The 16,391-nt window shown below is 39.4% G+C and overlaps 1 protein-coding gene across 9 annotated transcripts in view; it reads right to left on the bottom strand.

Moving 5' to 3' along the window:
* PSD3 (pleckstrin and Sec7 domain containing 3) overlaps positions 1 to 16,391 on the bottom strand; it is a 596,024-nt gene that overhangs the window by 257,706 nt on the left and 321,927 nt on the right. The gene's annotated exons all lie outside the window — the stretch shown is intronic.

Genomic DNA, 16,391 nt, shown 5'->3' with positions numbered 1-16,391 from the left:
CCTGCTTATCAGAGGGGAAAAAGCTCACTTCCTTCCACCAGAAGGTAGGCACAAGTCCCGCCCAACACGAAGGCTACACCAGCCACTGGACTGATGTGACCAACCAAGAGCACAGATCAAAAGCAAGAGACACTATGACCCTATAGCCTGGGGGAAGGAGACCTCAAACACAGTAAGTTAGACAAAATGAAAAGACAGAAATATTGTGCAAACGAAGGAATAAAGTAAAAACCCACAAGACAAAATAAATGAAAAGGAAATAGGCAAACTACCTAAAAAAGATTTCACAGTCATTACAGTAAAGATGTTGCAAAATCTCAAAAACAGAATGAAAAAAATGCAAGAATCATTTAACACATTTGACAAGGACTTAAAAGAAATAAAGAAAAAACAGTGACAACATAATCACTGAAATTAAAAATATTCTAGAATGAATCAATAGCAGAATAACTGAGGCAGAAAGGATAAGTGAGGTGGAAGACAGATGGGGGAAATAACTGCTGAAGAGGAGAATAAAGAAAAGAGAATGAAAAGAATTGAGGATAGTCTCAGAGACCTCTGGGACAATATTAAATCCACCAACATTCGAATTACAGGGGTCTTAGAAGAAAAAGAGAAAAATAAAGGGTCTGAGAAATTTTTTGAAGGGATTATAGCCAAAAGCTTACCCAAAATGAGAAAAGAATAGTCAATCAATTCCAACAAATGCAGAGTTCCATACAGGATAAACCCAAGGAGAAACATGCCGAGACACATATTAATCAAACTAACAAAAATTAAACACAAAGAAAAAATATTAAAGGTAGCAAGAGAAAAGCAACAAGTAACATACAAGGAAAACCCCATAAGGTTAACAGCCGATTGATCAGCAGAAAGATCTCTGAAGGAGGATATATTTAAAATAATGAAAAGCAAAGATCTACAACCAATATTACTCTATCCAGCAAGGGTCTCATTCAGATTCAGAGAAATCAAAAGCTTTATAGATAGTCAAAAGTCAAAAGAGAATTCAGCACTACAAAAGCAGTTTTACAACAAATGCTAAAGGAATTTCCCCACAGAGGAAACAAGAAAAGACCCACAAAAATAAACCCAAAACAATAAAGTAAAGGTTAATAGGATCATATATATCAATAATTACTTTAAATGTAAATGGATTAAATGCTCCAAACAAAAGACTGGTTGAATGGATACAAAAATAAGACTCACATATATGCCATCTATATTAGACTCACTTCAGAACCAGAGCCAAATACAAACTGAAAGTGAGATAATGAAAAAAGATATTTCATGCAAACAGAAATCAAAAGAAAACTGGAGTAGCAATTCTCATATTAGACAAAATAGATCTTAAAGAATATTATAAGAGATAAGAAGGACACTACATAATGATCAAGGATCGACCCAACAAGACATAACTATAAATATTTATGCATCCAACAAAGGAACACCTGAATACATAAGGCAAACACTAGCAGACATAAAAGGGTAATTGACAGTAACATAATAATAATAGCAGGCTTTAATAAGTCACTTACACCAATGAACAGATCATGGAGACAGAAAATTAATAAGGAAACGCAAGCCTTCAGTGAAACACAAGCCCTAAATGACACATTTAGACCAGATGGACCTACTGATATCTTCAGGACATTCCATCCAAATGCAGCAAAAAACACTTTCTTCTCAAGTGCACATGGAACATTCTCCAGGATAAATCACATATTGGGCCACAAATCAAGCCTCAGTAAATGTAAGAAAACTGAAATCATATCAAGCATCTTTTCTGACTACAATGCTATGAGTGTGTGTGTGTGCACACTCAGTTGTGTATGACTCTTTGCTACCCCGTGGACTGTAGCCCACCAGGCTCCTCTGTCCACGGAATCTTCCAGGCAAGAATAGTGGAGTGGGTTGCCATTTCCTACTCCAGGGCATCTTCTTGACCCAGGGTCAAACCCATGTCTCTTGCATTTCCTGCACTGGCAGGCAGGTTCGTTACCAGCTGAGCCACCTATGAGATTAGATACCAAATACAGGGGAAAAAGGTATAAGAAACAGAAACACATGAAAATTAAACTATAGGCTTCTAATAACCAACAAGTCATTAAAGGGAAGTCAAAAAATACATAGAAACAAATGACAATGAAAATATGACAACCCCAAACCAATGGAATGCAGCAAAAGCAGTTCTAAGAGGGAAGTTTATAGCAATACAATTCTACCTCAAAAAACAAGAAAAACATCAAATTGACAAGCTAACCTTACACCTAAAGTGACTGGAAAAAGAAGAACAGGAAAACCCCAAGTTAGTAAAAGGAAAAAATCATAGAAGATAAGAGCAGAAATAAATGAAAAATAAATGAAGGGAACAACACCAATGATCAATAAAACTAAAAGCTGGTTCTTTGAGAAGACAAAATTTACAAACCATTAGCAAGATTTATCAAGAAAAAAAAGTGTGAAGACTCAAATCAGGAAAATTAGAGATGCAAAGGGAGAAATTAAAAGTCAACACAGACACACAAAGGATTATAATAGATGATTAAGAGCAACTATATGCCAACAAAATGGACAACCTGGAAGAAATGGAAAGGTTTGTAGAGAAGATCAACCTTCTAAGACTGAACCAGGAAGAAATAGAAATTACAACCAAGTAAATCACAGGTAATGAAATTGAAAATGTGATAAAAAAAATCTCTCAAAAAACAAAAGTCCAGGGCCAGATGGCTTCACAGATAAATTCCATCAAATATTCAGAGATGAGCTATACCTATCCTTCTCAAACTCTCTCAAAAAGTTGGAGACAGAGGAACAATTTCAAACTCATTCTACAAGGCCACCATTACTCTGATACCAAAACTGGAAAAAGACACCATAACAAAAAGAAAATTACAGGCCAATATCACTAATTAACATAGATGCAAAAATCTTCAACAAAATTCTAGCAAACAAATCCAACAACACATTAAAAGGATCATATGCCAGGATCAAGGTGGGTTTATCCCAGGGATGCAAAGAGTCTTCCATATATCCAAATCAGTCAATGTGATATACCATGCTGCTGCTGCTGCTACTAAGTCGCTTCAGTCATGTCCGATTCTATGCAACCCCATAGATGGCAGCCCACCAGGCTCTGCTGTCCCTGGGATTCTCCAGGCAAGAACACTGGAGTGGGTTGCCATTGCCTTCTCCATTGTGTGAAAGTGAAAAGTGAAAGTGAAGTGGCTCAGTCGTGTCCGACTTGTAGCGACCCCATGAACTGCAGCCTACCAGGCTCCTCCATCCATGGGATTTTCTAGGCAAGAGTACTGGAGTGGCTTGCCATTGCCTTCCATATTAACAAGTTAAAAGATAAACGTCATATGATACTCTGAATAGATGCAGAAAAAGCTTTCAACAAAGTTCAGCACCCATTTATGATTTAAAAAAAAAACACTCTTCAGAAAATGGGCAGAGAAGGCACCTGTGTGTGCTGTGCTCAGTGACTTCAGCTGTGTCTGACTGTGCGTGACCCTGTGGACTGTTGCCTGACTGGCTCCTCTGTCCATGGCATTCTCCAGGCAAGAATACTGGAGTGGGTTGTTGAGCCCCCCTCCAGGGGATCTTTCCGATCCAGGGATTGAACCCACATCTCTTACATCCCCTGCACTGGCAGGCAGGTTCTTTACCACTAGCGTCACCTGGTAACTCAACATTATAAAGGCCATAGATGATACACCCACAGCTAACATTTTCTCAATGGTGAAAAGCTGAAAGCATTTCCTCTAAGATCAGGAACAAGACAAGGGTGCCCACTCTCACCACTATTATTCAACATAGTTTTGGAAGCCCTAGACATGGGAATCAGAGAAGAAATAGAAATAAAGGGAATTCAGATTGGAAAAGAAGAAGTAAAACTCTCACTGTTTGCAGACAATATGATTTACACATAGAAAACCCTAAAGATACTACCAAAAAATTAATAGAGCTAATTAGCGAATTTGGCAAAGTTGCAGGATCATAAAGTCAATACACAGAAATCTCTTGCTTTCCTATGCACTAGCAATGAAAAATCAGAATGAGAAAGTAAGTATTCAGTCCCATGTACCACTGCAATGAAAGGAGACAAAAGACCTGTATACGGAAAACTATAAGACACTGATGAAAGAAATCAAAGACAACACAACCAGATAAAGAGATATACCATGTTCCTAGATTGGAAGAATCAACAGTGTGAAAATGACCATACTACCCAGAGCAATCTACGAACTCAGTGCAATCCTTATCAAGTTACCAAAGGCATTTTCCACAGAACAAGAACAAAACATTTTACAATTTGTATGGAAACACGGAATATCCCAAATTTTCAAAGCAATCTTGAGAAAGGAAAATAGAGTTGGAGGAATCAACCTTCCTGACTTCAGATTATCCTACAAAGCTACAGTCATTAAGACAGAATGGTACTGGAACAAAGACAGAAATATAGACCAACAGAACAAGAAAGAAAGCCAAGAGATAAACCCACACAGCTATGGGCACCTTATCTTTAACAAAGGAGGCAAGAATATACAATGGAGAAAAGACAGTCTCTTCAATAAATGGGGCTGGGAAAACTGGATAGCTACATGTAAAAGAATTAAATTAGAACACTTTCTAACATCTTGCACCCAAATAAACTCAAAATGGATTAAAGACCTGAATGCAAGACCAGAAACTATAAAACTCCTAGAAGAAAACATAGGCAGAACACTCTGATATAAGTCACAGCAAGATCCTCTACGACCCACCTCCTAGAGTAATGAAAATTAAAACAAAAATAAAGAAGACCTAATTAAAGCTAAAAGCTTTTGCACAGCAAAGGAAACCATAAACAAGATGAAAAGACAACTCTCAGAATGGGAGAAAATAACTACAAATGAAGCAACTGATAAAGGATTAATCTTCAACGTATACAATCAGCTCATGTAGGTCAGTATCAGAATAACAAAAAACCCAATCATGAAATGGGCAGAAGACCTAAACAGACATTTCTCCAAAGAAGACAAACAGATGGCTAATAAACACATGAAAAAATGCTCAACATCACTTATTATTAGACTAATGCAAATCAAAACTACAATGATGTATCACCTCACACTGGTCAGAACACCCATTATCAAAAAATCTACAAACAATAAATGCTGGAGAGGATGTGGAGAAAAGGGAACCCTCCTGCACTGTTGATGAGAATGTAAATTGATACAGCCACTTTGAAGAACAGTGTGGAGACTCATTTAAAAATTAGGAATAAAATTACCATACGGCCCAGCCATCTCACTACTGGGCATATACCCTAAGAAAACCACAATTCTAAAAAACACATGTAGCCCAATGTTCATTACAGCGCTGTTCACAATAGTCGGGACATGGAAGCAACCTAGATGCCCATCGACAGATGAATGGATAAAGAAGTTGTGGTACAGATAAAAATGACTGAATGTGAGTGAATTCTAGTGAGGTGGATGAACCCAGAGCCTGCTACAGAGAGTGACGTAAGTGTAAAGACAAATATCATATATTAGCAAATGTATATGGAATCTAGAAAACTGCTACTGATGAACCTATTTGGGGGGCAGCAGTAGAGATGCAGACATAGACAGCAGACTTGTGGACGCAGGAGGGAAAGGAGAGGGGGGGGTGAATGAGAGAGTGCCACTGAGACACGCGCGCTTCCACGTGCAAACACAGACGGCCAGCGGGGTCTGCTCCAGGACACAGGGACCTTGGCCAGTGCTCTGTGACAGCCTCGAGAGGAGGACGGGATGCGGGGTAGGAAGGATGTAGGAAGGATGTTCATGAGGGAGGGGACGTATTTATACATGAGGGACTCATGTGGATGCACGGCAGAAACCAGCACAGCATTGTAAAGCAATTATACTCCAAGTAATAATAAAAATTTAAAAAAAAAAGAAATGTGTATTTAGACCTTCTGCCCATTAACTGGGTTGTTTGTTCTAACGATTTGGAGCACATAATCTGTTTGTATATTTTGGAGTTTAATCCTTTGTTGGTCACATCATTGGCAAACATTTTCTCCCATTCCACAGGCTGTCTTTTTGTTTTGTTTACGGTTTCCTTTGATGTGCAAAACTTTTGAGTCTAAGTAGATCCCACTGTCTTATTTTTTTGTTTTTATATTTGTTACTCTAGGAGACGGACCCAAAAACATATTGCTGCAATTTGTGTCAAAGAATCTTCTGCCTTGGTTTCTCTCTAGGAATTTTATAGTATCCAGTCTTACATTTAGGTCTCTAATTCATGCTGAGCTTATGTTTTCTGTATGGTGTTAAAGACTGTTCTAATTTCATTCTTTAACATATAGCTGTCAAGTTTTCCCAGCACCACTTAGGAAAGAGACAGTCTTTTCTCCATTCATATTCTTGCCTCCTTTGTCATAGTAATCAGAACTATGTGTGTGGGCGTATTTCTGGGCTTCCCAGCCTGTCCCACTGACCTGTATTTCTGGTTTTGTCCCAATGCCATGCTGTTTTGATTGCTACAGCTTTCAGCATAGTCTGAAGTCAGGGATCCATATTCTTTCAACTCCATTTTTCTTTCTTACAACCACTTTGGCTCTTTAGGGTCTTTTGCTTTTTCATACACAATTTGTAAAGCTTTTTCTTCTAGTTCTGTGAAAAATGCCATTGATAGTTTGATAGGCATTGCATTGAATTTGTGGTAGGCTGCAGTCCATGGGGTTGCTAAGAGTCGGACACGACTGAGGGACTTCACTTTCACCTTTCCCTTTCATGCATTGGAGAAGGAAATGCCAACCCACTCCAGTGTTCTTGCCTGGAGAATCCCAGGGACGGGGGAGCCTAGTGGGCTGCCGTCTATGGGGTTGCACAGAGTCGGACACGACTAAAGTGACTTAGCAGCAGCAGCAGCAGCAGCACTGAATTTGTAGATTGCCTTGTGTAGTATAGTCATTTTGACACTATTAATTCTTCCAGTCTAAGAACACACTTCCATCTGTTAGTATCATCTTTGATTTCTTTCATCAGCATTTTATAGTTTTTGGAGTACAGGTCTTTTACCTCCTTCAGTTCAGTTGCTCAGTCATGTCCAACTCTTTGAGACACCATGGACTGCAGCATGCCAGGCTCTCCTGTCCATCACAACTCCTGGAGCCTTCTCAAACTCATATCCATCAAGTCGGTGATGCCATCCAACCATCTCATCCTCTGTTGTTCCCTTCTCCTCCTGCCTTCAATCTTTCCCAGCATCAGGGTCTTTTCCAATGAGTCAGTTCTTCACATCAGGTGACCAAAGTATTGGAGTTTCAGCTTCAGGATCAGTCCTTCCAATGAATATTTAGGACTTATTTCCTTTAGGATTGACTGGTTGGATCTCCTTGCAGTCCAAGGACTCACAAGAGTCTTCTCCAGCACCACAGTTCAAAAGCGTCAGTTTTTTGGTGCTCAGCTTTCTTTATGGTCCAACTCTCACATCCATCCATACATGACTACTAGAAAAACCATAGCTTTGATTAGATAGACTATTGTTGGCAGAGTAATATCTCTGCTTTTTAATACACTGTCTAGGTTTGTCATAGCCTTTCTTCAAGGAGCAAGCATCTTTTAATTTCATGGCTGCAGCCACCATCTGCAGTGATTTTGAGCCCAATAAAAGAAAGTCTATAACTGTTCCCATTGTTTCTCCATCTACTTGCCGTGAAGTCATGGGACCAGATGCCATGATCTTAGTTTTTTTGAACATTGAGTTTTACTTCCTTAGGTAGATTTAGCCCTAAGTATTTTATTTGTTTTGATGTGAAAGCAAATGAGATTATTTCCTTAATTTATCTTTCTGATCGTTCATTGTTAATGTATAGAAATGCAAGAGATTTCTATCTATTTATTCTGTATCCTGCAATTTTACTGAATTCATTGCTGAGCTTTAGGAGCTTTCTGCACCTAATCTAATCTCAAGGGAAATGTCAGTAAGGTTGTTCAGAACAGCTACAGCATCTCCAATGGTACTGTTTCCTACTAGCATCTAATTCTGGCTGAGCCTGGAAGTAGTGCTTCTCAGAGGTTGTCTCAGGCAAACTGTGGGCCTGACACAGGCCTTAGCAATCTTCTTCCCTCAGGAAGGGTTTCTTCCCTCAGGAATAAGGAGGAATGCATACTAGCGGGAGAGGGAGGAGAGAGGGGAAGGAGAGGGAGAAGCAGGGAAGGGAGTGGTGGGAAGGATAAGAAGGGAGGGGGAGTTAGAAAGGGAGAGAGCGAGCAGAGAGTGCGTAAGCGTATGGAGAAAAACAGGAGACAGAGAAGAACAGATCCTGAGTTTGCTTCAGAGACTTGAAGACGGGGTAAGTATAATGTGCCCACAGCATATCCAGGCAGCGCTACCTATGGGAACTCAGCACAGGCACAGCAGCCACCCATTCAACCAAGGAACCTTGCTATGTGTCAACAGTAAAAAAAAAAAAAAAAAAAAGTCTAGCAGAGTATTCATCTGAATACAATGCCACTGCAGTGAAAGAATTAGGAGGTTCCATTAATTTATTAATGAGATTCTCCACGCAAGCTCTCAGTTTGCCAGTAGGGAACAACTATATTTAGAAGATATTAAAAGTGAGTATCTGTTGCAAAGCTCCCACCAGACTGTGCTGTGTGTGTGCTGTGCTAAGTCGCTTCAGTTGCGTCTAACTCTCTGGGACCCTATGTACAGTAGCCCACCAGGCTTTTCTGTCCATCGGATTCTCCAGGCAAGAATACTGGAGTGGTTCAAACACAGGTTCCATCAATCGCCAGTTTGGGTCAAATCCATTATTCTCCGTAAGACTCAAATTTGTTCACCTGCACAGTGAAGAGAATGAGGGGTTATGAAGACTGAATGAGAAGATTTGTGTGAATGGTCACTGCAGCGTCTGGTATGCAGTAAATAATAAATGTCAGCTGCCATCATCAGACCCATTTTCATCACTACAACTCCCCCCCATCATTAAGATTATTACATGAGATAATTACATTTGACAGTACTTTATTAAATGTAAAGTGCAATTTGTAATCATATATAAATGCTGGCTCTCAGTAGAAATGAATACTTGATTTTTCTAAAGAAAGTTGCTTCAAATGAACCCATTTTTGACATTTATATAGAATATAACAGTAGCCTGCACAAAGCTCCTCCGTCCATGGGATTTTCTAGGCAAGAGTACTGGAGTAGGTTGCCATTTCTTTCTCCAAGGAATCTTCCCGACCCACGGATTGAACCCAGGTCTCCCACATTATAGATAGACGCTTTACTGTCTGAGCCACCAGGGAAGTCCTAGATGGAACTACCTCTTACCTACTTAATATAAATGATTTAGGGGTCTTTATAAGAGAACCATAAACAGAACCTAATAATCAAACTCCTTAATACTATTTCTCTCTTCAGCACAAAGGCCAAAATTAAGTCTTTACCAATGAAGAATTCTAGTGTCACTGAGAGATTGTGCCTCCTCAGAATGTACCTGGCTCCCTTTACTCAGTTCTGCGTTCAGTATTCCAGAAGAGGGCACCAGTGTGCAAGGCGGCTTACGGAGTCTGACCCTAACTCATGGAGAGTGTGAATTTGCCTTAGCAACACGAACTTCAGTAAATAATTGGACTCCTCATCCTTCCACAGATTCAGACTCCTCTAGGGGCATGGTCCAGAAGATACAGGTTTCCACATTTTGCTTTTGGGGGGGTTTTTTGTTTCCTTTTGCCTTTCTATATTAAACTGCAGCTTTTCTGGGCCAGCTAGCTCTTAACTGAGCATGAAGTATCTGTGTAATATTATCAAGTCAACTTTAATACAACCACATTATAAAAATTTGAGATGAATCATTTGTAAGGCAACTATTTCTAGATGTTGAACTTGATGACTAAGCTAGAGAAAAAATACAAAAGCATTTACACATTCACTATTTGCACAGGAGATACTTTGTACAAGTGGGATCAATGAATCTCAATCCAAGGGGACAGGAAAGGAAGACTAAATGACTTGCAGAGAGACTAACTTGTTTTCCTGGAATACTGTTGAAATGTAATTGGAATTCTAAGTTTACAAGGTTCATAAAAAACAGCTTTTGGCTATGTTACTTCACGGCCTTAATATGGCATTAAAATTTCTAATGACATCATAGCATTCTCCATCCTGACAAAAGAAAAATAAAGGGGCAATTACATTTCATTTCCTTGTAAATTAATAAGCAGATGGTCTGAAGTTGATTATATCATTTAATAATGTGATTAAAATATACTACATACTCTGCAGGAAACAAAGCACTCTGAATTTAGACAACACAGAAAAACACTTGTTATCCAAGCCAAGATATCGCATCCCTTCCTGTCTCTTCCAATTCAAATTATCTAATTTTAAAATATTTTATTTAAAGGAAGATTTTATTTATTATTCATAAATAAATAAATAAGCCAATCAATTAATCAAAGATTCACTGGAAACCTCCCTCCTCCAAATAAGAAGGAAGAAAGGAGGTGCTACTTGACCTCACAACTCAAGAAAAAAGGAATGCAAGAGGTCCAACTGCCTCTTGCTGCCTAATTCAATACAACTATTATCAAGACAGCTTAATACGCTCAGGCAGAACACTCACTGTAGCACAGAATGAGATCAAATTTAACTCCCAAAGAAAAGTTATAGAAAGAAACGCCAAATTTTTTAGAATTTATTTTATTGAAGTATAGTTGATTTATAATGTTGTGTTAATTCCTACTATACAGCAAACTGGTTCAATTACACACATATATACACACACACATATACATACATATACACACATATATATACATACGCACATATATACATACACACACATATATACATACACATATATATATACACACACATGTGTACACATATACATTCTTTTTCATATTCTTTTTCATTATGGTTTATCACAGGTTTTTAAAGTAAAAAAATGCCTAGGCTAGCTCCTCTTTTTCTCTCTGAAATCCTTATCGAATAACAAGAGAGGATCATACAAACAAATAATGGTCACATACAATTCCTACAAGAAAACGACTGACAATGGTTGTTTTGCTGTAACGCTTATAACGACACTGCTCATTAGAGCTTCCCAGTTTAATCTATCATTAAAAAAAAGTCATTCAAGAATAATAAATTCCCAAACAGCCATTTAGAAACTCAATATATGCCTTATTATTGGTTAAATCCTAATTATCTAAAATTTTCTGGTTTCTTAAGATTCTTTTCATATGTGACTGATACTTGAAATAATCAGTTTTTTATCACTATGGTTATATTATTGAGAGAAAGTTATGACTAAACAATAATGGCTTTAAAGTACCATATTCTGGACCTTCCTGCCCCAAGGTGATTAAAAATACTCAATTTCAATTTAAAAAATAAGAACCACTGAATTACCTTCCATCAGATCTCAAAATATCTTCTAATTATTAATATTTACATTTAATGGATGTTCCATACATTTTAGAATGCAACGAATAATTTTTATGCAAAAATTTCTTTTCTGTCCACATTTTTGCTGAGTAGAATTAGTATTAGTATATATTCACTGGGCACCAGAGCTGGGCAACAGAAGGTTGGATGGCATCACCAACTCAATGGACATGAGTTTAAGCTAACGCCAGGAGATAGAGAAGGACAGGAAAGCCTGGCGTGCTGCAGTCCACGGGGTCACAAAGAGTCAGACACGACTAAGCGACTACGCACAGCACAGCACAGCAATCATTAGGGGTAAACAAGTAAAAATTAGCTCATTAACGTAAGTATTCTACCCTTAAACTAAACATTACAAGTGCTTAAAAGTGTACTTGTAAGCATGAAGTTAGCGTGATCACATGCACATCAAGTTCTGAGTACCATTTTCCAGCCAGAGAACCACGGGGGCTCTGCTCCCCTCTTGTTCTCTTCTCTTCTAACTCTTCCATCTTGTGAAGCACAAGACGCTTCACAGATACTTTCTGTGGTTAGATACTGTCCAGGTTTCACCATTTCTAATAACGCTTTCTGCCCTCTCTTCAAATCCTTACAAACACCCGTCCCCACTGCCCCATCAGTGCCGGGCTTGGCGGCACCTCCCCGGCATGCTCAGAACCACACATCTTCCCCCAGGTCTCTCTCCTGCCACACGCCCACCACATGGCTGGTAGCAAAATAAGGATGGCACAAGATTCTTTGCTTTCAATTTCCTCTGTTTTGGACAAGACTAGAGTTTTGTTTTTGTTTTTTTTTAATCCTGGTTTTTACATTCAATTCTAGAAGTTTATGGCCAACTCCTCAAACATCACCATTCAAAAGATCACTGACACACTCTCTAACCAATGCCTTTTATAATACAACTTTTAAGTTTACCTAATATTTTTAAAACTTTGCTAAATCCCAATGCACCAAGAAAACATTTAAGATAATTAGTATTAAAATTTCACTTCTCCAGACATAGAGAACAGACTTATGGACACGGGGAGAGAGGAGGAGAAGGTGAGATGTGTGGAGAGTAACATGGAAACTTACATTACCATATGCAAAATAGACAGCCAATGGGGATTTGCTGTATGACTCAGGGAACTCAAACAGGGCTCTGTATCAACCTAGAGGGGTGGGATGGGGAGGGAGACGGGAGGGAGGTTCAAGAGGGAGTGGACATATGTATAACTATGGCTGATTCATGTTGAGGTTTGACAGAAAACAACAAAATTCTGTAAAGCAATTATATTTCAATTAATAAATAAATAAATTTCGCTTCTCCAATTTCAAGAAAACATAATCATGCCAAGTTCCAAATGCTAAACTTAAAGATTATAGGTAAATATTCCTTATGAGAAAAATAACAAACTAAAGAGAGCTATGTGAATTTAAGACCAGTATTTATACTCAATAACTAACAGAATCAACAAAAACTCTTGATTTTTCATTAACAAATGCTAAGTTACTTCAGTCCTGTCCAATCTGTGCAACCCCATAGACGGCAGCTCACCAGGCTCCCCCGTCCCTGGGATTCTCCAGGCAAGAAAACCGGAGCGGGCTGCCATTTCCTTCTCCAATGCAGGAAAGTGAAAAGTGAAAGTGAAGTCGCTCAGTCGTGTCCGACTCTTAGCGACCCCATGGACTGCAGCCTACCAGGCTCCTCCGTCCATGGGATTTTCCAGGCAAGAGTACTGGAGTGGGGTGCCATCGCCTTCTCCAAACTGAATGTTAATCTGGAGGGCTGCATGTAAATCAATTAAGTTAGAACACTCCCTCGCGCCATACACAAACCTTAACTCAAAATGGTCTAAAGCCTAAGACATGACCATAAAACTCCTGGAAGAGAACATTCCCTGACAAAAATCATACCAGTGCTTTCTTAGGTCAGTCTTTCAACACAAAATAAATAAAAGCAAAAATAAACAAATAGAGCCTAATTTATAAGCAGATTTATAAGCTTCTGCACAGCAAAGAAAACCAAAAACAAAATGTAAAAAACAACCTACTGAACGGGAATAAATATTTGCAAATGTTGTGACCAATAAGGTTTAATTTTCAAAACAGACAAACAGCTCAATATCAAAAAGAAAACAAAACAAAAAAAGCAACCAATTCAATCAAAACACGGGCAGATGATCTAAGTAAACATTTCTCCAAAGACATACAGATGGCCAACAGGCACATGAAAAGATACCGCTGCTGCTAAGTCACTTCATTCGTGTCTGACACTGTGCGACCCCATAGACGGCAGCCCACCAGACTCCCCTGTCCCTGGGATTCTCCAGGCAAGAACACTGGAGTGGGTTGCCATTTCCTTCTCCAACGCATGAAAGTGAAAAGTGAAAGTGAAGTCGCTCAGTCGTGTCCGACCCTCAGCGATCCCATGGACTGCAGCCTTCCAGGCTCCTCCATTCATGGGATTTTCCAGGCAAGAGTACTGGAGTGGGGTGCCATTGCTTCTCCAGAAAAGATACTAAACATTGCTAATTATCAGAGAAACGCAAATAAAAACTAGAGTGAAGTATCATCTCTCATTGATAAGAATGGCCATCATCAAAGCATCTACTAATAAATGCTGGAGAGGGTGTGGAGAAAAGGGAAATCCCCTACATCGTTAGCACAAATGCAAATTGGTTGCAGCCACTATGGAGAACGGTATGGGGGTTCCTTAAAAAATTAACGATTGAGTTACCATATGATCCAGCAATCCCAGTCCTAGGCATATATGCTGCTGCTAAGTCGCTTCAGTCGTGTCCGACTCTGTGAGACCCCATAGATGGCAGCCCACCAGGCTCCCCCATCCCTGGGATTCTCCAGGCAAGAACACTGGAGTGGGTTGCCATTTCCTTCTCCAATGCATGAAAGTGGAAAGTGAAAGTGAAAGTGAAGTCGCTCAGTCGTGTCCGACTCTTAGCGACCCCATGGACCGCAGCCCACCAGGCTCCTCCGTCCATGGGATTTTCCAGGCAAGAGTACTGGAGTGGGTTGCCATAGGCATATATATGCAGATGAAAACTCTAATTTGAAAAGATACACGCACCTCAGTGTCCATGGCAGCACTACTCACAACAGCCAAGATATGGAAGCAGCCTAAGGGCCCACTGACAGAGGAGTGGATAAAGAAGATATGATGTGCGCGTGTGTCCACACAGCGGAAGATCATTCAGCCATAAGAAAGACTGAAATAAAGCCGTCTGCAGCAACATGGAGGGACCTAGAGGCGATAATATGAAGTGAAGTAAGTCAGAGAGAGACAAACACCACAAGATAACACTTAGACGTGGAGTCTAAAGAAGTGATATAAATGAACCTAATTACAAAGCAGAAATAGACTCACAGACTCAGAAAACAGACCTACAGTTACCAAAGTGGAAAGAGGAGGAGAGATAATTTAGGAGTTTGGGATTAAAAGATTCATAGTAGGACTTCCCTGGTGGTCCAGTGTTTAAGAATCCACCTGCCAATGCAGGGGACATGGGTTACATTCCTGGTCCGGGAAGATCCCACATGCTACGAAGCAGCTAAGCCTGTGAGTCACAGCTACTGAGCCCCAATGCCTACAGTGCATACTCTGCAAAAGGAGAAGCCACCACTATGAGAAGCCTGCTCAACGCCAACGAAGGGAAGCCCCCCCAACTAGAGAAAGCCCACGCCGCAACGAAGACCCAGCACAGCCAAAAGTAAAGGCATCAAATTCATTCAGGTTCGATGCAGGATACAGGACGCCTGGGGCTGGTGCACTGGGATGACCCAGGGGGATGGTATGGGGAGGGAGGTAGGAGGGGGGTTCAGGATGGGGAACATGTGTACACCCGAGGCGGATTGTAATTAGCCTCCAATTAAAATAAATAAATTTATATTTTTAAAAATAAAATAAAAATAAATAAATAAATAAATAAAGGCCCCCCCCCAAAAAAAAACAGACGCACGCTGCTATATATAAAATAGATAGATGGTCCTCCTGTATAGTAAAGGGAACTGTATTCAATATCTTGTAATAACCTATAACAGAAAATAATCTGAAAAGATAAATAACTGAATATAACTGAATCACTCTGCTGTACACCAGAAACTAGCACACTGTAAATCAATTATAATTCCATTTTAAAATAACTGAATGTTAATAATTTCTCTCACTCATTGACCAGTTTCCGTGGAAATGAAGACTATTTCCCCAGGTAATTCAAACATTGCTCTAGATATTAAATATTTACGCTGCTTTAACAGGGACGGGGGAGCCTGGTGGGCTGACGTCTATGGGGTCACACAGAGTCAGACACGACTGAAGTGACTTAGCAGTAGCAGCAGCAACAATATCAAAAATTTAGACTTCTACACACATATAGACAAACAAATACCTCTGCTACACACACATACCAATAAAGCTATAAAACTTCATATGGCTTATGAACCTCCATATCCATTGCTTCAAATATTTTATTGAACCATAATCTATTCCATTACTTCAAATGTTTGTTTCAAGGAAGGGATAGCAGGAAAAGAAAATTCTTCTCAAGGACAGACACTTCATACTATAAAAATAGGAATGGCAAGTAAGCTGAGCATTCTAAACTTCTAAACCCACCCTCTGTAGCTTCACAATGCAGATGAGTTACTCTGAATACCAAAGACTTAGTTCTTCAGAAATTTTACTTTGTTTAATCGTATTAGAATCACTTTTGTTGTTTTGTTTACAATAAAACTTTTACTTTCTATCCTACATGGGACACACACTCTATGAAACATGCATTCAAACTTCCACAAAGCTATTAGATTTACAAATTAAGACACTTTTGTACCAGAGAAGCTTTGGTTCAGGAGGGGCCACAAGAGGGTCTTCGGTGGCCCGAATCCAGCAGGTGGCGCAGACTGAGTGAGGATTAGACTTCAAAGAAGAAAAGCAAACAGAAGATGATCTGGTCATA

Source organism: Bos taurus, chromosome 27, assembly GCF_002263795.3.
Source record: "Bos taurus isolate L1 Dominette 01449 registration number 42190680 breed Hereford chromosome 27, ARS-UCD2.0, whole genome shotgun sequence".
Taxonomy (NCBI): Eukaryota; Metazoa; Chordata; class Mammalia; order Artiodactyla; family Bovidae; genus Bos; species Bos taurus.
This window is presented reverse-complemented; position numbering and strand designations above follow the sequence as displayed.